The sequence below is a fragment of the Mirounga leonina genome, unplaced genomic scaffold, assembly GCF_011800145.1.
Source record: "Mirounga leonina isolate KUSES-001 unplaced genomic scaffold, KU_Mleo_1.0 Mir_172, whole genome shotgun sequence".
Taxonomy (NCBI): Eukaryota; Metazoa; Chordata; class Mammalia; order Carnivora; family Phocidae; genus Mirounga; species Mirounga leonina.
The window spans coordinates 1,066,972-1,092,113 of NW_023270442.1; positions in this window are offsets into that span (position 1 = coordinate 1,066,972).

Consider the following 25,142-nt stretch of genomic DNA (forward strand, 5'->3'; position numbering starts at 1 on the left):
CTCAGATAGTCAAGAAAATGTGTTGGCTAAGATGGGCATAAAAAAGAGTAGAGATTAAACATGTAGACAATAAAAGAACAAAGTTCTGGAGATGGTCCCTGAATGCACAAAGAACTAGGAGATCAAAAGGATAATGAGATAATTAGCTTTAGAGAAAATACCTGAGGAGGGAGGATGATAGTTTTAGAAATAGAATGAGGAGGGTTGAGGGATTTATATGAATTCATAAATAACTATTATCAATGATATTTCACCTTTTTATAACCTGGCAAATAGGCAATTGAATGTTTTCTTCATAAACTATCTTTGTAATAAATCATTCATTAACCAGGGTGCTTTCACTTTCAATACTGGTCAGGATCACTAAGTTAGTTGAACTAATGCAAAATTAATGAAATATGTACAATTTAAGCAGTGCATTAGATAGATATTGATTATCAAGGCATTCATTTATGGGTTTAAATTAAATAGCTCCACAGACAGTACAACCTCTGTAAGTACTCATACACTTAACCTTAAGACCAATAAAATAAATCAGAAGTTATCAAGTTAAAGTATTTTATTTCTCTGAGCATAAGTGGACTAACAAAAAATTGCATAAAGGTTGTTTTTTAACTACTAAAAGAGAATAAGACTCACTGGTAAGAGATATGTGAAAGTGTATATTTAGTATTATACACTAAAATGTAAAAGTCTAATCCTCTTTTATAAATTAATTTCTAGATACAGGCTATTCTGTTTCAAATTATTTTCTTCTTTCCAAACTACTGTCTTTATAACACTTAGAATTTAAAAGATTAAGACACTTAGAATTTAAAAGATTAAAAAACAAAACCAAAAATATGATTATCAGGCTCATTCTATTTAACTAATGTATTTGTTCATTTCTACTTTATTTAAAAAGCACATTTTTTCTTTTTTTTTTGTAATCTACAAAAGACAGCATATATCTTTGATTTCTAAAAATTGTATTAAATATTGACATAAGCTTTCGTGCTTGCTGTAAACATGACTTGACTTGTATGCATTAACTGTGTACCATTAAAGGGTATCAAAGGCAAGTTAGTTGTGGACCATTGTGTCTATCTTTTCAATTACAAATATTCCTGGGCATGCCTTTTCACATTACCATCTTTTAAGAAAATTTGAATTACTTTAGTTATGCCATGTGTAGTTACAAGTTTTTTTTATTGCAATTTACCTCCTAAAAGAATAATAATATGATACTGTAAGCTATAAAATATAATGTATGTGGGGTATGTGTGTAATGATTTTTAAGTGGCATATTTGACTGTGGAATTTACTTGTGCCAGCTAAGAAATATTCAAGTTCTTCATTTTAGTTGAAAGTTTTGCCTGTATGAGCTTAAAAACAAACAAACAAACAAAAATTGCCACGACCGTATTGGAGACAACCATTTTCTACTTGAAGTAAGATCCCAGGGGAGTTCTTGACATGAAATAATAATATCTAAGTAAGCCTCCTGTTACTGAGAGACAGGGATGATGCTTTATTGACTTCTACCAGTTTAAACTGATCTTCTCATTCATCTTAAGTGAACTGAAAGTAAATCTTCATTTTAAAGTAATGACAGATTTCGTTTTGTTTTTTTTTATAACATGGGTAGATTCATTCTCATCTTTTTTTTTTTTTTTAAGATTTTTATTTATTTACTTGACAGAGAGAGACACAGGGAGAGAGGGAACACAAGCAGGGGGAGTGGGAGCGGGAGAAACAGGCTCCCCACTGAGCAGGGAGCCCGATGCGGGCTCGATCCCAGGACCCTGGGATCATGACCTGAGCCGAAGGCAGACGCTTAACGACTGAGCCATCCAGGCATCCCAGTAATGCCAGATTTCAAAGAAATTAATTGCCCCAACTTGATATACTGTCTCTAAATATATATTTTATTTTCATTTTGGTATTGTTTCACTCCATGAAGTTCTGCAGTGTTCTTCACTGAAGTTCTTTTATGGCCAAAACTTCATATGCAGTAGGATTCTTTGTCCTGCTCTCATTTTCTTCCAACTCATGGATCACCAACCTTGCTGAAAAATCCCTATTATTTAAGCTGATGTTACATGTCTATATCACTTTTTAATTTTTATGTACTTCACTTCCATTTTCAGGTCAAGTTCCCACATTACCAAGAATTTCAGAAGCTGTTCTATTATCACCTTGTCCAACTTATCCACCAAATATAAACTTTAGAGATTCACATGGCTGTTCTCTTTATCAGCATCTCACTCCAAAGATTTTATTTAACATGTATTTATTGAGTGTTTAGTTTCAGCTTGTTGCTATGTTAAATATAAAAAGAGAAGAGTTGAATCAAGTGAAATTTGTTTGTTTGTTTTTTTAATTAAGAACATAGATGAAGAAATGAATGAAACAAAGTGTTACGTATCATAAAGCAGACACAATTCCAAACTAGAGGACAAAAAGGAGAGAGTGGTTAAGTGTACAATGCCTCTTGGAAAATGCCTATTAACAAGATAGTTTAGACCAATTACTTTTAATGTGATTGTTGACATGTTTGAGTTTAAATTGATCACTTTGACATTTTTCTTCTCTTTGTCCCAACTGTTCTTTGTTTCTTTTCCCTTTTTTCTGCCTCCTTTTGGATTAATTGAGTATTTTATATGATTCCATTTTATGTGCTTCATTGGCTTTTTAAGTATAACATCTTACTTTGGTGCTTACGGTTAACATCTTTAATCTATCTATAATATATACACATATATATGTATGTACATATATATACATATATGTACTTATATATACATATATCATTTTACATGTTTAAGTTTAAATTGATCACATATATATTATCTATATATATTATAATTATATATATTATATATAGGTGAGGTCATAGGTTATATATCACTTCATCTATAACATAAAAACCTGAGAACAGTATACTTCTATTTCTCTCTTCCTAGCACTGATACTATTGCTTGTTTGCAATTTCTTTCTTTCTAACCATTTTATAAAACTCATAGTTTGTTTCTGTTGTTTTTGCTTTAAATTTGCAATTATCTTTCAGGACAATTTAAGTAGTGAAAAAAGCTATTTTATATTTACTCACATGCTTATGATATTTGCATGCTCTTCCTTCCTTTCTATAGCTTCAGATTTCTAACTGGAATCATTTTCTTTCTGCCTTTAACATCTTTTCACATATTGTGGTCATACATTCACTGTTTTATTGTATGTCTCAAAAAGACATTATTTTGCTTTCAATATTGAAAATGTTTTCATTGGGTATGCAATCCAGAGATGACTATTCTTTTATCTAATTACTTAAAAGATATTACCCAACAATTTTCTGGTCTGTATTATTCTAGTGAGAAACCTATTATTTTGACCTCTATTCCTCACAAGTAATATATCTCTTCCTTCTCTGTTTGTTTCTCTATTTATCATGGTTCTTAGCAATTTGCTTACAATGTGGTTTATCTCATGTTTCTTGAGTTTTAGATTCATTGAACTTTTTATATATGTGAATGTATAATTTCCATTGAATTTAGAAATTTGGACATTAATTATTTTTATTTATTTTTTTTTTTTGCTCCCTCCTCTTCTATCTTTCAGGGATTCCAATTATTTGTGGATTAGGCCACTTAAAGTTCTCTACAGTTTGGGGTGCCTGGGTGGTTCAGTCATTAAGCGTCTGCCTTTGGCTCAGGTCATGATCCCAGAGTCCTGGGATTGAGCCCTGCATCGGGCTCCTGCTCCGTGGGAAGACTGCTTCTCCCTCTCCCACTCCCCCTGCTTGTATTCCCCCTTTTGCTGTCTCTCTCTCTGTCAAATAAATAAATAAAATCTTAAAAAAATAAAATAAAATAAAGTTCCCTACAGTTCACCATTGCTATATACAGTTTCTGAGGACTTTTTCTTTTTTACTTCTGATAATTCGTGTTAATATTTTTTCAAGTTCTTTATTCTTTTATTATGCAATGTCTAATCTGTTGTTAATCTCATCTAATCTAAGGTTTTCATTACAGATATTGTAATTTTTTATCTCTGAAATTTTTGTTTATCTTTTATGTCCCTATATGTCTACTTAATATGAACAATCTATCATGTTCTTGAATATATAGCATATAGTTATAATAATTCTTATAAGATACTTGCCAATATTTTTAACATAAGTAACATTTTTTTTTAAGCAGGGGGAAGGGCAGAGGGAGAGAGAGAATCTTAAGCAGGCTCCACGCCCAGAGCCGAGCCTGATTTCACAACCCTAAGATCATGACCTGAGCCGAAATCAAAAGTCAGATGCTTAACCAACTGAGCCACTCAGGCACCCTTAACATCAGTAACATTTCTGAGTTTGTTTCCACTAACTGATTTTCTCCTCATTGTGGCTCATATTTTCCGGTCTCTTGCATGGCTGGCAACTTTTGATTGATGCCAAATACCGATTTTTATTTTGTGGAGTGATGGATATTTTTTATTTTGAAACTAGTCAATTCAATGATTTTTTTTTAAGTCCCAGAAAATAAATTAGTATAGTGTGCTTTAGAAGCTAAACACATGGCTTCAATTATGTTTTGAAACAAAGCACTTTTGTTTTAAAATTGTCCAGTTCTTTATTAAATGACTCAGGTTTTAATACTGTTAAAATACTAAGTAACATTATTAATGTGGTTATGATCTTCCTGTGTATTGCAATCTCTAAATTCTGCTAGGTGATGGGACTTTGGGCTTCCTAGGAAGTGATCCTAGTTTAATATTCTGAATTGCTGCATATTAACCCCCAGCTAATGTAGCCTCATTGTTTCTTGTTCTTAACAGACATATGGATGAATTTCCCATTTTCAGGAAACCTTCCTCACTCCAGACAGTGGTTGAGAGGTTGTAACTTAAGCCTGTTAAAATAATGGCTGCTTTCAGAAGATGTCATCAGCAGCTTTCCATCTCTGGAAGAACTTGGTTAATCCAGGAGATAGCTCCTCGAAATGGAAGTGTGTTGTGATATCTCTTGCTTTGTGCAGTGTGTCTGTGCAGATAAGTTTCTGTATATTTTTTCTACCAAAATTAATATATTTTAATAATGTATATACTTTATGTAGATTATCATCTTTTTTGACACACTTTTCACAATTAATAATGTCACATTTGTAAAATTTGTAGAGAAATTAAAAGATATAATTTTTAGTACTAATAGTTTAAATGTAACAGTCAAAAGGAACAGTCTTCTTCCAGAATTTGTGAAATTTCACAATTCCAGAAATTTTGAAAGAGATAATTTCATAGAGAAGAAATCTATAAGAGTGCCTCAGAAGAGCAAATAATTTACACACCTCAGATTTGGAGGAATTTGAGATAAATATGGTGCAAATAAGTCTCGATAGAAGAAAAGCAATAAGGGGGGAGCCCACAGTTAATTTTACTTTAAGTAGAGCAGATGCTAGCAGAAATATAGCAATAACCACTATTTTGATGAGCTACAACCTGCACATGAGGTTACATGGTTGAGCAGGGGAAAAAAGTTCATAGCTTAATGACTTCCCTCAATGCTGAGGAAGAAAATATAGAAGCAATGATGGTTAGAAATCTAATGATAATACTACGAAGAGCTAACACTTACATGGACTAATGATATCCCAGAAACTGTTCAAAATCCCTTATGCATATAATCCCATTTGATCCTCAAATAACTATGGAACAGATGTTATTTTTACTGTTATTAGAGTCAGACTCAATCAACAGTTTGATTACAGTGGATCTTATCAGAAAATGGGCCCTTCTTCGTGGGAATCTACATGAGTTAGCCAGATAGTTCAGTTACCAACTGTAACGTTTCCACAGTTGATGACCCCAAAGAGGAGTGACTTTTAATCTAGTAGTCTGTAGTTCTCCACATGACAAACCAAATATCTAGGACATTGGCAAAAGAATAAGAGTCAGAGTTCTGCCTTCGGAACAGAACAAACTCACCCAATTTTGATTCTACGGAGCCGAAACTGAGGTTAAACAGCTCTAGCATCTCATAGACATCTGAACCATCAGTCAACCAGACCCAGGCAGTTAGGGGAAGTTTTGTCAATCATGGATTGTAGTGAGTGAGTAGCTTTGCTTTAAGAGGTAGAGTGAGACATAAAGTCCCTATAAAACCAAGAGATAGCCGCCAGTTTTTTCATATAAAACCAAGATTCAGCTGGGGCCAGGCAGCTGGATTTTTAAATATGCCATATCTATCTTAGGGCCTTTCATATTCTATTCAGTTAATTATTGAGTCCCTATAGACCCATGTTAAGGTTAGGTCTCCTTTTGGTGGCAGGGGTCTGATGAGACAGCAATTTTTCCTTGACTGCTAGATGAATAATCATGAAGTTACCCATATAGTCCCCCAAAACCTTGGTACTTATCAAGTGTTCAGTTTTATCAGCTACCCCTGATGACAGAGGTGTGATGACATTACTGTTTGGACAGTTGCTATTGCTTTTGACTTGCCAACCAACAAGACATCATCTGTATGAGGAAAGCATTGGGCATCAAATGATAAAGACTCTCATGATGAATCCTGATCCATTCAAGGCTGATAAATGACAGGAAAGTTTGTCTCACTGGTCTTTCTCTGTCTGAAGTTCTTCCTTGATCAGGTTGATAGCCTGGCACTTGTGGGATGAAGTTCAAGCAACCCATCAATTCCTACTGTACATGCAGACATAGAAGCAATAAAAATGGTACAGTGAATTGGTACAAAAGCCTCACATTAAGGTCATATTAGCTTCTTCTTCCTACTGTGAACCATGACAAATCCCATCAGTAGAACCCAGTGTCCGCCTTCTCACAAAAGTCTGGGTAAGATGGAGATTTGGCCATTTGCATTTAATAGAGCCAAAGTTTGAATCCCTCTTTCTCCCAAAGTATTTCACAAAATACTCTTCTAGAATATTCAGCTTTTTTTCTTACAGCAGCCGAGAGGGGGAACAAGAAATCAGGGGGCATGGAGAGGAAGTATGTCCCTTTTACTTTCCATTTCAAGTGGACAGATGACTCAATCACACTTCCACAGTTTACAGATTACCAGAACTCTGTGTACCAGTGTTGGGACTCCTTGGCTTATCTAACTTCTGCCCCTAGGGGTAAACATCAAGCAAAAGACCCATTTGAGTGACTTCTTTCTTTTTTTTTTTTTTAAAGATTTTATTTATTTATTTGACAGAGAAAGAGAGAGAGCACAAGCAGGGGGAGTGGCAGGCAGAGGCAGAGGGAGAAGCAGGCTCCCCGCAGAGCAGGGGGAGCCCAGTGTGGGACTCGATCCCAGGACCCTGGGATCATGACCTGAGCTGAAGGCAGTTGCTTAACCAACTGAGCCACCCAGGTGCCCTTGGGTGACTTATTTCAAGCTTACTTCCCACCCCTCACCATCATTAAAAGTTAGGACATTGTGGGTGGAGGGTACCTGGTTGGCTCTGTTGGTTAAGCATCTGACTCTTGGTTTTAGCTCAGGTCATGATCTCAGGGTCCTGGGATCAAGCCCTGTGTTGGGCTCTGTGCTCAGCTCAGAGTCTACTTGTCCTTCTCCCTCTATGCCTACCCCCGCTCATGCTTTCTTTCTCTCTCTCAAATAAATAAATAAAATCTAAAAAAAAAAAAAAAAAAAAGTTAAGAAAATGGGGAATGGCCTTAACCACCCCCACTGATTCCTGCCCACAACTTGAGAGCATTAGAGACCTGAGGATTGATCTTATATCCCTCATTCAGGCCACATAGCACCCTTTTACTTTCCTCTTAGAAAACCATGTCTCTGTCAGCATCATATCATCCAATCATCTCCAAAATTGTCAAGAAGGGTCTGAGATTTATCCTACTTGTAAACTAACAAGTTAGGCTATCACAATTTTATAGATACTGGCAGAAGACATGGGACTCCTCAGTCAGCAACAAAGAACATTATAAATCATAGGATAGCGGCTGTATTAGCTTCAGGTTTGCTTTAGCTCCTCTTGCCCCACAAATCCCATGGGGAAGGTGCAGAGGTGGGCACAGGTAGATGCAGCACTCAGTGGGTTTGTGTCATAGCTAAAGGCTCCTGAGCTTAGGAAACCCCTAGTTTTATAAAGGCGACTTCAAGCAAACCTACCAAACTTTGACCCTGTGGCAGCTGTCTTTATCATCTTGGTTAGGAAATAATTCTGCCCTCTACCCCCACTATCTTACAAAGATTTTTACTTTACAAACCAAATCTTTCTCTTCCAAGGCTTTTGCTTTACAAATATCCTTGAAAAGATAATCTTGAACAAACCTGTCCTATGCAGAAACACCACTTCAAATGGAGAAGCCATACTTTTTTCTATGCTGAAGCTTTAAGAGATAATTATTGGTTTGCACCAAATATTTTGATAGCAATAATAACACTATAAAATTATTGCTTTTAGAAAATAAGGAAATAATTTTTGGTATATGCATACAATGTAGTCTTTGCAAAGATCTGTATTTAATTTTATGCATTTGCTTAGATATTTGTGTTTCTCTTGTTCCAAGGCAGCCTGTGTGTTAGCACAACTAAAAAATAGAAATGAATGACACCAGAGGACTTAATGAGTATCTGATTATGACAAATTATAGGTAAATTTTAATGGAGATATAAAACATCAGTGTGAAAGTAAAAGAAATATCTGATTTTTTCATGACCATCACAATATTATGGGAATAAAAGAAAGAAAAGGGAAATGAAAAAGGAATACTGAAGACTTACTGACAGGGTATTGAATGGTAAAATACAACATTGAAAATGTGAATTGGCTTCTCCTTCATTGTGAAAACTGGATTCACTGGGGCCATAGCTCTCAGGGCTGCAAGCACTGAGGAAAACCCCACTGCCTCTGATGCCTGAGATGTAACAAAGGTCTTTTAACTTTTGACAACTCCAGTGCTTGCTTTACTAAAAAATTTCAAAGGAAATAGGACATAGGAAACAAAAGTATACTTCAACTTTGTAGTTGACAAGCACCTGAATGGGAAAATATGTCTGTACTCTGCCTATGATTGCCTGATAGACTTCACAGCAAACTCACCCCTTCCCCCATTAGTCCCCAGCACCAATCAACACCATCAGCACAGTTCATCTGGGCGCCAAAAACATGTCCTCAAATGGAGGCTATATCTCCCCTTCCTTTTCCCACTAAATAATGAGCCTGACTTTGTTTTTGTACTCTCTCTTTTCCTATATCCTAACAGAATAAGAAAGATGGAAGTGCTGGAAACAAGAGAGACCAGTAACTTTTCTTTTCCTGGAGTGGGAGCTTGGGCTTTTGCTTGTGGATTTTACTGACATATTTCTGAATGTAGATGTTAACTCTTGCATCTGATCTTTTTGAAACCCTATTTCAAACACTATTTAATTTTAATGAAACTTTATTTGAATACAATTTAAGTGAATTCTAAATGTGACTTAAACCTGAAAATGCCTAGGAAAAATAAAAATATAGTCATTTATACAGTTGTTCTAGAAAAGTAATAGAGATACCTGGTATAAGGAATAAAATATCAGTCATTAAATAGTTATATACATTTATTTGGCATTCCTATACACCAACAACAAGACAGAAAAGAGAAATTAAGGAGTCGATCCCATTTACAATTGCTTCCAAAACCATAAGATACCTAGGAATAAATCTAACCAAAGAGGCAAAGAATCTGTACTCAGAAAACTAGAAAATACTCATGAAAGAAATTGAAGAAGACACAAAGAAATGGAAAAATGTTCCATGCTCATGGATTGGGAGAACAAATATTGTGAAGATGTCAATGTTACCTAGAGCAATTTACACATTTAATGCAATCCCTGTCAAAATACCATCCACTTTTTTCACAGAGCTGGAACAAATAATCCTAAAATTTGTATGAAACCAGAAAAGACCCTATATAGCCAGAAGAATGTTGAAAAAGAAAAGCAAAGCTGGTGGCATCACAATTCTGGAATTCAGCTCTATTACAAAGCTGTAATTATCAAGACAGTATTGTACTGGCACAAAAATAGACACAAAGATCAATGGAACAGAATAGAGAGCCCAGAAATGGACCCTCAACTCTATGGTCAACTAATCTTTGACAAAGCAGGAACAAACGTCCAATGGAAAAAAGACAATCTCTTTAACAAAGGGTGCTGGGAAAATTGGACAGCCACATGCAGAAGAATGAAACCGGACCATTTCCTTATACCACACACAAAAATAGACTCAAAATGGATGAAAGACCTAAATGGGAGACAGGAATCCATCAAAGTCCTTGAGAAGAACACAGGCAGCAACTTCTTCCTAGACACATTGCCAAAGGCAAGGGAAGCAAGGGCAAAAATGAACTATTGGGACTTCATCAAGATTAAAAAGCTTTTGCATAGCAAAGGAAACAGTCAGCAAAACCAAAAGACAATCGACAGAATGGGAGAAGATGTTTGCAAATGGCATATCAGATAAAGGGCTAGTATCTAAAATCTATAAAGAACTTATCAAACTCAACACCCAAAAGACAAATAATCCAATCAAGAAATGGTCAGAAGACATGAACAGACATTTCTGCAAAGAAGACATCCAAATGGCCAACCTGAAAAAGTGCTCAACATCGCTCGGCATCAGGGAAATACAAATCAAAACCACAATGAGATACCACCTCACACCAGTCAGAAGGGCTAAAATTAACAAGTCAGGAAACAACAGATGTTGGTGAGGATTGGGAAAAAGGGGAACCCTTCTACACTGTTGGTGGGAATGCAAGCTCATGCAGCTACTCTGAAAAACAGTATGGAGGTTCCTCAAAAAGTTGAAAATAGAGCTACCCTATGACCCAGCAATTGCACTACTGGGTATTTGCCCCAAAGATACAAATGTAGGGATCCGAAGGGGTACGTGCACCCCGATGTTTATAGCAGCAATGTCCACAATAGCTAAACTATGGAAAGAGCCTAGATGTCCATCAACAGATGAATGGATAAAGAAGAAGTGGTATATATATATACAATGGAATATTATGCAGCCATGAAAAAAAAAAGAAATCTTGCCATTTGCAATGATGTGGATGAAACTAGAGGGTATTATGCTAAATGAAATAAGTCAATCAGAGAAAGATAATTTTATATGATCTCACTGTTATGAAGAATTTTAGCAACAAGACAGAGGATCATAATCATAGGGGGAGGGAGGGAGAAATGAAACAAGATAAAACCAGAGAGGGAGACAAACCATAGGAGACTCTTAATCTCAGGAAGCAACCTGAGGGTTGCTGGAGTGGTGGGGGGTGGGAGGGATGGGGTGTCTGGTCAATGTACATTGGGGAGGGTATGTACTATGGTGAGTGCTGTGAATTGTGTAAGACCAAAGAATCACAGACATGTACCCCTGAAACAAATAATACATTATATGTTAATTTTAAAAATTAAACAAAAACAAAGTTGCTTGAAGCCTTTCACTTCCCTTTTGTTATAACTTCCGTTTCTCTCAACCTCATTTTTTCCAAAAGGCCCAGATGAATGCAGCATTAAGCACAGTTAAGGAAACAAAATATAAATGAAGTACAAATATTTTAATTTATCTAAATTGCCTATAGTGTTACTTCATTCATTTTTTCTGTGAAAACTCCAGCAATACTCTGGAGTATTGAAGTAGCATACTCTGATTAACTAATTTAATTTTTAGTTTATAAATTGAATGTAGACTTAATCTTCCCAATCATCTTTATAATCAGTAGGAATTTTTTAAAAAGGGTGATTTGGTAAATAGATGGAGAAGACAGTATTTATTCAACAAATAGTTATCATATACTATGTGCCAAATATTTGCTCAACACAGGTTGTGTTGGTGGACAAGATGATTGTATTATCCTCTTAGAAATTTTGTAATCAAGAAAAATGGAACACTGAACAGGGGCTATAAATAGCTTGAGATAATATCATAGTAGAGTAAATAAGGGGTGTTATGTGTGTAAATAAATTAGTCTGATAGGAATGTGAAAAGTTTCCAAAATATTTCTCTAAAACTGTATAATGTGAAGGAGTTTACCTTTTAAGAAAATTTTCTGAAAACAGATTTATTTCCCTATCTGGGAGATAGTAACAATCACAGAGCATCTCTTCTCTTTCTTTTTTAGTTTAAATTCCAGTTAGTTAACATACAGTGTAATATTAGTTTCAGATGCAGAATTTAGTGGTTCAACAGTTCTATACAACACCCAGTGCTCATCACAAGTACACTCCTTAATCCCCATCTCCTATTTAACCCATTCCCCCACCACCTCCCCTCTGGGGACCATCAGTTTGTTCTCTATAATTAAGAGTCTGTTTCTTGGTTTTCCTCTTTTTTACCCCTATGTTCATTTGTTTTGTTTCTTAAATTCCACATATGAGTGAAATCATATGGTATTTGTCTTTCTCTGACTTAGTTCACTTTGCATAATACTCTGGAGCTCTATCCACGTCATTGCAAATGGCAAGATTTCATCCTTTTTGATGGTTCAGTAATATTCCATTACGTATATATATCACCTCTTCTTTATCCATTCATCAGTTGATGGACGTTTGGGCTCTTTCCATAATTTGGCTATTGCAGATAATGCTGCTCTAAACATCAGGATGCATGTATCCCTTTGAATTAGTATTTTTGTATTCTTTGGATAAATACCTACTAGTACAATTGCTGGATCATAGTGTAGCTCTATTTTCAACTTTTTGAGGAACCTCCATACTGTTTTCCAGAGTGCCTGCACCAGTTTGCATTCCGGCCAACAGTGTAGGAGGGTTCCCCTTTCTCCACATCCTTGCCAACACATGTTGTTTCTTGTGCTGTTAATTTTAGCTATTCTGACAGGTGTTAAGTGATATCTCATTTTGGTTTTGATTTGTAGTTCCCTGATGGTAAGTGATGTTGAGCATCTTTTCATGTGTCTGTTGGCCATCTGTATAAATGACAGAGCACTTTTTTTTTATTTAAAGATTTTTATTTCTTTATCTGACAGAGAGGGAGAGAGAGAACACAAGCAGGGGGATTGGCAGACTCCCCGCTGAGCAGGGAGCCCAATGTGGGGCTCGATCCCATGACCCTGGGATCATGATCTGAGCCGAAGGCAGACACTTAAGCAGCTGAGCCACCCAGGCACCCCATGACAACATTTTTAAACCTTCTACTGCTTAGAGATTTTTTTTCTGTTATGTGAGTAAATGGTTATATAAAAGCTACAAATCATCTTATTTTATTCGATAGCCACCATAATTGATTTTAGAAGTGTTTGTTAATAAGCAAAGGAAAGTTTGAGTAAATTTGGAAGCGTGGACCAATGTGTTCTTTTAAGAAAATAAATTTTGAAAAGTTAAAAAGTGATATAAAAGTGAGAGAAGGCAATAACAGACTTACAAGTGTCCATTTAGAAACTAGAAAGAAGTCAGTTTCCTGGTAATTCAATTAGCCCAGTTGAAAGAAACAAAGTTAATTTCTTAAGTGAGGGGGCCCAATAAGAAGCAAGCAGATTGTCACCTTGGAACTTAAAGACTCAGGATGGGAGGCAACAGGGAGTGCTGAAGACAAGTGCAGTAGGTGGGGCCACAGGCATTAAATCAGAAGTGACTGAAAATATGAGTAAGGAAGAGTTAGATTCTTCCCTTCACCCATTTTGCCTTACTTATACATTTCCTGCACTGGGAGAGGACTGGAGTGATGACTCATTTCTGAGAGAATGAATCCTAGGAGCTGTGAAATTGTGGAAAACAGACCCAGTGGAGGGCACAGGTTAGGCACTATTCATGCTTATGAATGAATGTCTGTATATTAAATGGTAAAACATATTCCATCTCAGTTAAGCTCCCATGAGGCAGCATTTAGGTTTATAAACCCAAAGGAAGAGTTTAGAGTACTGGCATTTGCAGAAAATGATTGACCCAAGACGAGAGATCTGTACAGATAGGCATCTTAGACTCTCCATCAATAGACTTGATTATCTACCCAATACCATATAGTGGAGCTCTCAAGTATTAAAGTAGCATCCATCTTTCCAATCAGTTTTTAGTGACTTGTTCTTAGACATCAGCAGAGAACTAAAATCTATTTATATGCATTTCAGAAAAAAAACTCTATCATAAAAGGCAGCAACTAAAATAAATAAAATGGGGGGAAAATCAGAAGAGAAAGCGAAAATGCTTCAAGACAAAGAAAAGGTAAAAGCTCTACTATGTTGAAATAAAAAGTGCATTATGTTGTTGAAACAAAAGTGGAAGGCTGTAAATAGAATAATCTTCATAAATCAAAGAGCACTAGAAAAAAAAGCACTAAAAATACTAAAACACAATGGCTTTATTTAATTTTAATGATTAAAAGACTTTGGAGGTTCGAGTGGGCCCCCTTGAGATTCTGAACCAATTGAAAAATTGATAGAAGAGAGCAACACAAATAGAAAAAGAACTATTACCTTTACTACTGATAATGCTAATCTTGAAGAATGTGACATATGGGTGGGCAAGTCGAGTTTGTAAAGCTAGCGTCAGACTGAGACAGAATTATTCACCTCATCACTGGTATCACTGGAAAAGGTAGACTTCAGAAGGTAGGTTTTATCTAAAACCCTTTTTGCTACAAAGAAACGAAACATAACAAAATCTACACTCCTGTAGGGAAACTGACAAGAGGAAGAGGGGGGAAGTCCTGGAGAGTTGGGCTCAGTTTATTCTTCCAAATCAGATAAAAGGACCCATGCTGCCTTAGACAAAAGATTGTAGTGGGACATTAGTGCCCAGGAACAAGATGCTAGTAGGATGTCTACATGAAAGCAAACCTGCAAACTGGTGCTTTATGTATCTAACAGGCCCCTCAGGTGGACTGTGTATTTTTGGCAGCAGATGGCTCTGACATTCAACAGAGGGTGCATCCATTACATCAATATCAAGCCCAAAGTTTATTCCATGTCACATTTCCCACTACAAATTAGGTCCAGGCATACGGACCAACATGTCAATTCAGAAGTTATGCAAAAAGATCAAATGACAACATAAAGACATGGCAAGAAGAAACTGCTATCAACATAGAGGTGCCACACATTTGAACATAAGCCTCCTCTCCTTATAAATCTCTATGGAAACATTATGAAGTCCAAAGATTTAATGCCCTGGCAAGTGATCATCCAAAGGTAAATAGAAAAATAAAACAACCCCAAGGTATTAAACATCCAAATGTAATTCTTGCCTTACTAATTTGGAAGGATGATGAAATTAAAAGCCCAGATTAGCCCCCTCCCCAGTCGCTGCTCAGTCCCATCTGGAGTGTGCTCATGGGCGCTTGTTCCTTCAGCAGCTGTGTGTCGTCCACAAATGTGGGAACCGTTCCTTTGAGGCTACAGGATTTAAATTGTCTCATGTTGTTCATTTTTTGGAATCCAAATAGTGAATCAGAGGGAATAAATGATCACAGCATTAGCCCTACTTACACACACCAAATGGAGAAAACAAACCAGGAGCTGGGAGTGAAAGCAGTCATTTTCTGCACCGCCACCACCTCCTCCCTCACCCCTGGCCAAAAAACAAAACAAAACAAAACAAAAAACATAACAGCAACAACAACAAAACCCAACTATTTCCAAAATCAGTACTTCCTGTTATTGTAAAAGACCAAAGCAGAGATTCAATTGTATTCGAGCAACAGCAGTTTATGAAGAAATTGCCGGTGTTTTGCTTGCCATAAGGCCAGTCTATGCCAGATGACCTACTTAACTGAAACTCAGTTTCTCATCAAGAAGTCAATTTGGGGGGCATCTGGGTGGCTCAGTCAGTTAAGCGTCTGCCTTCGGGTCAGGTCATGATCCCGGGGTCCTGGGATGGAGCCCTGCGTCAGGCTTCCTGCTCAGTGGGGAGTCTGCTTCTCCCTCTCCCTCTACTGGTCCCCCCGCTTGTGCTCTCTCATTCTCTCTTTCTCACTCTCTCTGTTAAATAAATAAATGAAATCTTTAAAAAAAAAAAAAAAGAAATGAGTTTTTTCATGAATGTAATTCCTATCGGTGAGGATGGGGTGGGGGCAAGTGGCATATCCTTTCATACTGCATCATCTCTCAAAGTGGTATTTGCAACATTTCCGCTTTCAGCAAAATTTCAAAATGTATACTATATAGGCAGCTCCAAGAAGAGATAATCCTGTAGGAGCTTTTGTTCTCCATCCAGCATGCTCAGAATCTCTTAATTTCCTTTCCCCTTCGGGCTTATATTTATGGCCACCTCATTTCTGTGTTGATGCTGGGTTCTGCCTAGTGACAGAGCTTCCCTTTTCTATTTTGATCTAGAGCTTCCAGTTCTGGACACAGTGATGGTTTTTTGCTAGAAAGTTGATTAGCATCTTTAAAAACCACTCCTAAAGAAAGGTTTCTCCTTTCTGACCTTTCTTTCAGCTGCAGAATTAACTGTAGAAACTTCTTGGATGAAAGCTGCCACTGATGATTCAAAACCTAACAACCTCAGGAGAACCAGTCGCTTTGCTGTGTGCTCCTCAAGATCACATCTTTATTTGGCTTCTGGATAAAATACATATTCTGAGGAAAATATCTTCTAATTTTTACATTTAAATTTTCAGGCACGATATTTAAATTCTGAAAAATGGTTCTTAAATTGGAATTCCTTGTTTTCCATATATTCCCATTTCTTATAGTTCCATATCATTTTTTTTCTAATGTATTTCTGTATTGCTCTTGAGCTGCTCAAACAAATGCTCATTTGCTCATTTTGCTCATTCAAAATTCACTGTTCAAACAAATCCTCTCCACCACTACCTTCCTGAGTTGGATAATTCAATCCCAAAGCTATGCTCCAATGAATATCAATAAAAGATGGTAATTACTATATTTCTTCTTTTATGATGCCCCTTGAAAATGCCTCCTATTTGCCTTAGACTAAAAATTCCATGGCTTAGGGGGCACCTGGATAGTGCAGTCGGTTAAGTGTCTGATTCTTGGTTTTGGTTCAGGTCATGATCGCAGGGTGGTGAGATCAAGCCCTGTGCGCTCAGTGGGGAGTCTTCTTGAGATTCTCTTTCTCTCCATCTCCCTCTGCCCCTCCCCTTAGTGTTCTCTCTCTCTATCTTTCTCAAGTAAATAAATACATCTCTAAAACAAAAATCCATTGGTGTGGGAAACAGAACGCCACAACGACCACTGGTGCATGTTTGCTCAGACTCCGAGATCTCTGAGAAAACTCGAGATTGCAGGGTTAAAAAGAACCTGAAAGGATCAGAGTGAAATGCCCTCGGGACGTGTGTGGTCAGTTCTAAAGTACGCAGCAGAAGATGTTTTGTAGATAGGAAGCCAGCTGTAAATAGCACACTGGGCACTCCCCTCTGTTCCTTTATTCTGTTTTAAAGATTCTTACGTGCTTGACTAATCCTGGGTACGTGAAGGAATGTGCCTTACTACGCCCCTGCTGTACATCATTATAGATCTATATCGTTGTAGAAGGTATATAAGAGTATGGAATATAAACCTCGGCACCTCGGACTGATTGTTCGGGGTCCCCTGTGCCTCGCTCTACTGTCGTTTCTTTTTCTCAGTTCCTTCGCCCTCCCAGGTCCCCGACTCTCTGAGGTCGACACATTGGGGCGCCTGGGTGGCTCAGATGGTTAAGTGTCTGCCTTTGGCTCAGATCATGATCCCAGGGTCCTGGGATCGAGCCCCGCATCAGGCTACCTGCTCCGCAGGAAGCCTGCTTCTCCCTCTCGCACTCCCCTTGCTTGTGTTCCCTCTCTCGCTGTGTCTCTCTGTCAAATAAATAAATAAAATCTTTAAAAAAAAATAAATAAAAAAATTTAAAAATCCATTGCTTAGAAATTCCAAAAAATTCTGAAGCTTAGACTCTAAATCCCCCAAATTTCTCAAGCATCTATCCCTCAAGACACAGCCTCTTCCTGTGTATACTCATCCATAAGAGTTGAATAACTTTTAAACTTGCCATTAACTAAATATTTTCCAGTTTTGGAACATGTAATGAATTCAAAGTTTCCCAACATTTTATTCTTTGAGGAAGGGAAATCACCCTAAGATAAAGTCTGAGATAGTTGACCATAACAAGGACTTTTAGTCTTTTGTAAGAGACTTTGGTGATAAATTAAGATGGGGACATCAAAAAAAAAGGAAATGGGAAATAAAGGAATTGCTAACTTTAGGGAATTTCAGACTTGTTCAAGAAAGTAAACAGCTATACTTTGCTTCATAATTTAGCCATACAAAATTATAGCCTATGAAAATTCACTTTTTTTCTCTACTTTACTTCAATCATTCTTACCCTTGATCAACATGATTCTTTCTGAGATGTATCTTATCTGAAATCTGAAATGCAAGTCTCTTGCAACTCCAGTCCCTTGACCTCTACACTTTCTCTCAATTAATTAGTCCTCTCATATCTTTTCATTTTTTTTCCTCTCTTCATAATTGACCTGGAATCCATAATTTAACCACTTCTTAAAAATCCTTATGTGAGAGGTGCCTTGGTTGTTCAGTTGGTTAAGTGTCTGCCTTTGGCTCAAGTCATGATCTCAGGGTCCTGGGATTGAGCCCTGTGTGGGGCTCCCTGCTCAGCGGGAAGTCTGCTTTTCCCTCTCCCTCTCTCTCTGCTCTTAACCCACACTTGTGCTCTCTCTCACATAAATAAATAAAATCAAAATAAAAAACTCATTATGTGAATAGCCATTTTTATATATTGTCATTCTCCCACACTATCTTAAAACAATAGCATCCACAAAGAATGCTAACTGCCCAGTATTTCTATTCCTACCCTAGGCTTCTGGGTAGTGCTGGAAAATAAAACAAAACAAAACAAAACCATACATCTGTGCAGAAAGGTGACAATAAAAATCCATGTTCTGTGACCATGTATGTCAAGGTTGCCCAGTATTACTATGAATTTCCAGTAATTTTCTTATCCATTTGCCACTATAACTATTTCAAACCTTTAATATTCTGTCAACCATCCACTTCCAAGCGGCCAAGTACAACTCAGTCATTCATCACAATCTTTCCATCTACAGGTTGTATTAACTTCCATATTTAGCCATTTATGTATTGTCTCAGGAAAAAACAGCCATTTTCTTTTCTTTCATCTACTTATTGCCAAAATTGTTAACTCACCTGCTGGTTTTCTACAATCTCTCCCTTGCTTTCTGTGACAAAATAAAGTGTCCCTGAAACTTTCAAAGATTAACTCCTTTATTTGTGATTGGGATCCCTTCATATCTTGCCTTCTATATATTTCATTCTTGCACTTATCTCTCTATTTTACAATATTGATTTCTCCCCCTCCACTGGCTGGCTTTCCTAAGACCACAAACTTGATCTATTAGCTCCCATATTAAAACAAGCCCTCTTTAGCCCTATCCTCTTGTGATGTTTTAGCTTTTCCATTTCTCTGCTCCACTACATTGTCCATTTCTATGCTACCTGTTATAGAAACACCATAAAATGGACATTTACAGTCTCTGCCTTTTCTTCTTCACCTCACTCATTCCAAATCTATTACTCTAACCAGGGCTGGCTGAATAATTTTCAAGTCCATGTACAAAATGAAAATTCCAGGGACACCTGGGTGGCTCATTTGTTAAGCATCTGCCTTTGGCCCAGGTCATGATCCCAAGGTCCTGGGATACAGTCCTACATCAGGCTCCTTGCTCAGCGGGGAGCCTGCTTCTCCCTCTGCCTGCTTGTGCTTGCTCTCTCGCGCTCTCTCTTTCTGACAAATAAATAAAATCTTAAAAAAAGAAAAAAAAGAAAATTCCACTAAAGCTACGGAAGTATTAAGTTTTTCCTTAAATAATATACCATTATTTATAAAGCATAATAGGAGTAACAGTGATACATGAGTGCCAACATATACTTACCATACCTGAGTTGTTGGTTATGTATAATTGAAAATTATAATAATTTTGGTGTTAGACTTTTGTATAGTATAATATTTTATTAATATGATATCTTGACTGATCATAAGATTTTTCTAGCTCGCTATTCTGCAAATTCATTTATCATATCATCAAAATTTATACAGTTAGCATTTTATTTCCAAATGATATAATTCAGAGTGACATCAGTTATTCTTGGCAAATGGAAGATTGAACACAATATTTGATAATTTTTTGTCTTGAGAAAGATCTTCCTGCTGATGCAATTGTTACTAGAGATATTTAAAAGTATTTTACAGGTGGTGACAGCATTCAAATAAATTCTGATAAATTATTTTGAAATATACATTTTAGTACATCTAAAGCTGATGATTCTCTAAGAACAATTCTTCTAAAAATAATTAATTCTTCATACATACCAGTTTCACGTCAGTCTGAATTTAATTTTAGATGTAAATTTACACAATGGCATTTTAATGTTTCCTCTGACATTTCCTCTAACCTCTGCAGGTTGTACAAGAAACCATAAATGACTTCCTGACTTGAGTATAATGCAGAACGCTGGCTAATGTATTTTATCACCGTATTTTCAATCACAAAGAAAAATTAATTTTACAATTTTCTTCTTTTTAGATATTTGTTCAGCCAGAGCATCTTGTGAAAAGAGTGTTCTTTTCTATTAAACTTGATTATCTTTAAACTTAATTTCTATCTCTATCTCTTGCAATGTTGCAACAGTTTTCAAAACCAAAGTTTCTAAATTTATTGAAGAAATCTAGTGACTACTGATATAATTTTTGGCATTGTCCCATGAATATTTTTATGTTGTAAGGATTTCCTGACAGTATTTACTGTTTGAACACAGCAGTCTCTGTTTTCCTACTCACGCTGGAGTTCATATTTGTGAAGACACTGTATAGATGGGTTCAGAAAACAGAGGGTCCCAGCACTGCCCACCTGTAGCTGTCTTCTCTCCAGCAGCCCCTGCCACCCATCTGGGTACCAGTGTTGTCCCAGAAGCCATAGAGAGAGCTCTGGGTACCTGAAGGCTGCACAGAGGCATTTGCCTGAACACCAGGCTTCTGGGCCAATTGCTCTGGACTCCTGTAGCCTCCTGGTCTATCAGCCTGAGACACTCTCATCATATCTCAGCTGCTCACAGACATTTTCCATTTTCTCATACTTCATATTATAGACCCAATTGTGTTCCCCCCAAATTCCTATGTTGAAATCCCACCCCTCAGCACTTTAGATGTAACCGTATCATGGTAGAGGCTTTAAAGAGGTAATTAAGGTAAAATGAGGTCAAATGGGTGGGCCTTAATCCAATCTGACTGGTGTCCTTATAAGAAAAGGAAACCCGGATACACAAGTGAATTCCAGAAGCTTACATGCACAGAGAGACCATATGAGGACACAGCAAGGTGATGGCCATCTGCAAGTCAAGGAGAGAGGAATCAAGAGAAACTAAACCTGCCAACATCTTGTTTTGGACTCTCAGTCTCCAGAACTATGAGAAATAAATTTCTGTTGTAAACAATGTTTTGATATCTGGTATTTGTTTGCCCTAGCAAACTAATATATGTCACTTCCAAAACACATGTTCAAAGATAAAATTATGAAGAATTTTAAGACTTGGATAGCACAATAAACCAAGTGAGCATTAGACTAAGCTGTCCATGATTGGAGCCTCATGAGACAGCCCAGGTTGCATGCCCATGAAGTCAGTTCTGATTCCCCCAAAGCTATTTTTAGCAAATGGTAATACCACTGCTATGCCCCAACCCCAATGGACATATTTATTCCTTATTTTAAATATTGGTGTTCTGAGGGTGGATTCCTTGGCTCTATCACCTAATTTTACATCTTCCTGCAAGTTTTAAACCAGTCTTCTTGTTTCGATTACCATTATTAAAGCTATCTCTTCAAACTGGTATGCATAATAGACCTCCTAATTATATCTCAACACACTTTGCCCTCAGATCTCGAAAATGAACTTATTATTTAAAACATTGGCATTTGCCTCTGCACAAAATAACTAAATTCTAAATATATTTATTACTACATATTGAACAGATTATTTTTATTCTGCCTTCTTGGCACTCGATGGAGCAAAACTGTTTCTCTTCCCATGAGATAGGTTTTCTTTCCTTTGGAGACTGCTATCATGATTTCCATCAGCCTTCTTTTGTCCTAGCTAAGTAACCTCACCTGATAGGATGAAAATAGTATTTGGGAAGGATTCCAAGGACAGTGGTGAGTGGAGTAGTTTGGGGGTAGGTAAGACTAGAGGTAGAGGACAACAAGGACTGACCTCTATGGTAATCCCAGCTTAAAGAGATGGGCTGAGACGAGGCTGTCAACATGGAAAGAAAAAGTCTGAGAGACATTTCCCCCAGGAAATTGCTTTACATGCTTTATTCCATACAAGCCTCCCAACAACTCTATACGTAAATTGCTAATAATACCCCATTTTAAAGAACATGTAACTATACAACAGAGATATTCGAAACTAGTCCAGGGTCACACAGCTAATAAAAACTCAAAATCTGGATCCAGAATTAATATATGTTCAATATCCAAGGTCTTTGTCACTGTATCTTCCATTTTCCATAAATAATGAAAAGGGGACATGGTACGCACAACTGCTCAAGCCACTCCTGCTTCATTCTTCCACATTCAACCAGACCCCAAGTCCTACTTTCTAACTTCTGTATGTCTTACACCCAACTCATCACCATTTCCACTTCTACTGCCTATTGCACCTCATCTTTTCTTGTCTCAATTACTGCAAAAAACCAACGACTTGTCTTCTTCAGTTACAAGACCATTCCTAGATTTATATTAATAAAAAACAAATGCATTATCAGATCCAAGTAAACCAAACTTTCAGCACAGTATCAAGGCAGGTTGTGATCCAGTTTCTGCTGACCTGTCCAGCTCATCCTTAGCATCACTTCCCCACACTTCAACCTGGCTTTATGCTTCTTTGCCACCTTTGTGTCTCTATCTCTGCAGAAGTGGCTTCTTTTCTCAATGGTCCCCATTCCTGCCACATCTCTCCATGTCTGGCTAGCTTATGTTACCCTCAAAACAATTTTCCTTAATTCTCCTCCTTCCCTGGTCTGAGTTGGTGTCTGCGCTTTATCATGTATAACATTTAGAGGGTATCAGGATGCTAATAGAAATCTCTCTCTCTTTCTCTCTCTCGGTTTAGTTGTTTCTGACACTTTTAGGGAAGGGACTTTTTGTTTGGTTGGTTACTTAGCTTTAAAAATAAGATATCCAAATGATGATGTTACCAGCTTTGGAACCAAAATGTGTGTGTTTAAATCTTAACTATGACACTTAATACCTATGTATCGACACTGCACAAGTCATTTTAATGTGTCTGTACCTCAGTCCTGATAGATACCATAGGGAAACACATTTCACAGGGTTATCATGAGGAGGTCCATAATGGACCCATAAAGGACTATAATGGATCTTGAAAAATCTAGGCTCCCAATAAATGTTACCTTTATTTATATATATCTCCAGTGCACGGCATAGTGCATATAGTGTACAGAAGGAGCTAGATACTCCATAAACGCTTGTTGATTAAATGAACATGTGAAAACACTTAAAGAAAATGACCTGTTTATCTTATCCCTTTAGGTAAAGCAACATAAAATGGGTTGTTGGCATAGTTAGACTGCTGGCAAAATACTCAAGAGTTGAACAGATATACCAGAGCAATTAAGATTATTCATTTGGCTCTGGGCAGTAGAAACCAAAATGTGGAGATACTGGTGCTCAATGATGGGAAAATATCATTAACAAGCAAAAGAAACTATCTGCCCCCTGGGGAGATGTCAGTGGAACAAAACATTTTGGAGTGAGTTCTTGATTACAATATTTTTTCCCCTCTCTCCTAGATTATTTTCTTGTCATGTCTTTGCAAAATTAGAAGCCTCAAGTAACCTCAAACAGCCTTAAGTTTTTTAAGGTCATATAATAAATATTACATTCAAATTTAATTTTCATTATTTAAAAAAACATACGGTTTACTACTTCGGCATCAGTGTATACTTATTGTAATTATACTAGTATCAGATAGGAGGATTGATATCAGCTATCTACCACCTCAATAGTAATAATAATAGTAATAATAATGACTCCAAGTTTAGTGTTGTAAAAGAATGGCTAACAGAAGGCAATTTATGTTTCTTAGCTAGGACATCTTGTCCCTACTCAGGTTGTCTTCAAACCCTCTCAAGTAAGCAAAACTGAGCTTGTTCTCTGGGTAACAGGGCACTTTTCTAAGAACTGAGTAGTAGTGTGAAAGGCCTTCTTTTAAAAAAAAAAAAAATATATATATATATATTTATTTGAGAGAAAGAGAAAGAGAGCCTGCAAGCGTGGGGGAGGGGGGGCAGAGGGAGAGGGAGACGATCTTAAGCAGACTCTGTGCTGAGTTTGGAGCCTGACCTGGGGCTCAAGCCCATGATCCTGGGATCAGGACATGAGCCAAATCAAGAGTCAGAGGCTTAACCAACTGAGCCACCCAGACACCCCGCACAAGGCTTTCTGACATCCAGACATGGGAATTGGCACATCACCACTTCCATTGACTTCTATCAGTTAAAGCAAGTGACAATGCTGGTGCAGAGTTAAGAAGTGGGAAAAATTCCACCTTTTACTAGAAGTGCTTCAAAGTCATATTCAAGAGCCATCAGAGTGATGAAAAGCTGGGGACATTTTTGCAATCAATCTACCTTGTCAGACAATATTAGCCTAGAATGTAACAGTGGAAGATTCAGCTTGCAAATCTGCTTATCTTTTGGGAGCTGAACAAGACAAGTTGAATGCCTTATGATATTTCAATTATTCAGGATTTCAATGACTTGGATATTTTCTGTATCCTCATGTTTAAAAAATACATGATGTCTACGGTTCTTTAAGTTAGAAGGAAGTTTTTTTGGGGGGATACAATTTCAAATTCAATTTAAATCTATATGTTTTAACAGGCAGTAAGAAATGTGACCATAAAAATGAAATGTTATAGTACATGCATTTGCATCTGTCCTAGACTGATTAGCATTACTTTGTTACTAAACTATTAATTTTGTTTCTACATACCTGCTTTCTAAGATGAAATGAAATGTTTTTATGTACATTAAAATACTATGTTTTAATCTGCACTCAATTTGATCACTAGGTAGAAATTTGTTTAAAAATCATGATTCACTTTTTTAGAATCAGTCTACGGATAGTGCTTCCACATCGTAGACGACATTTCTT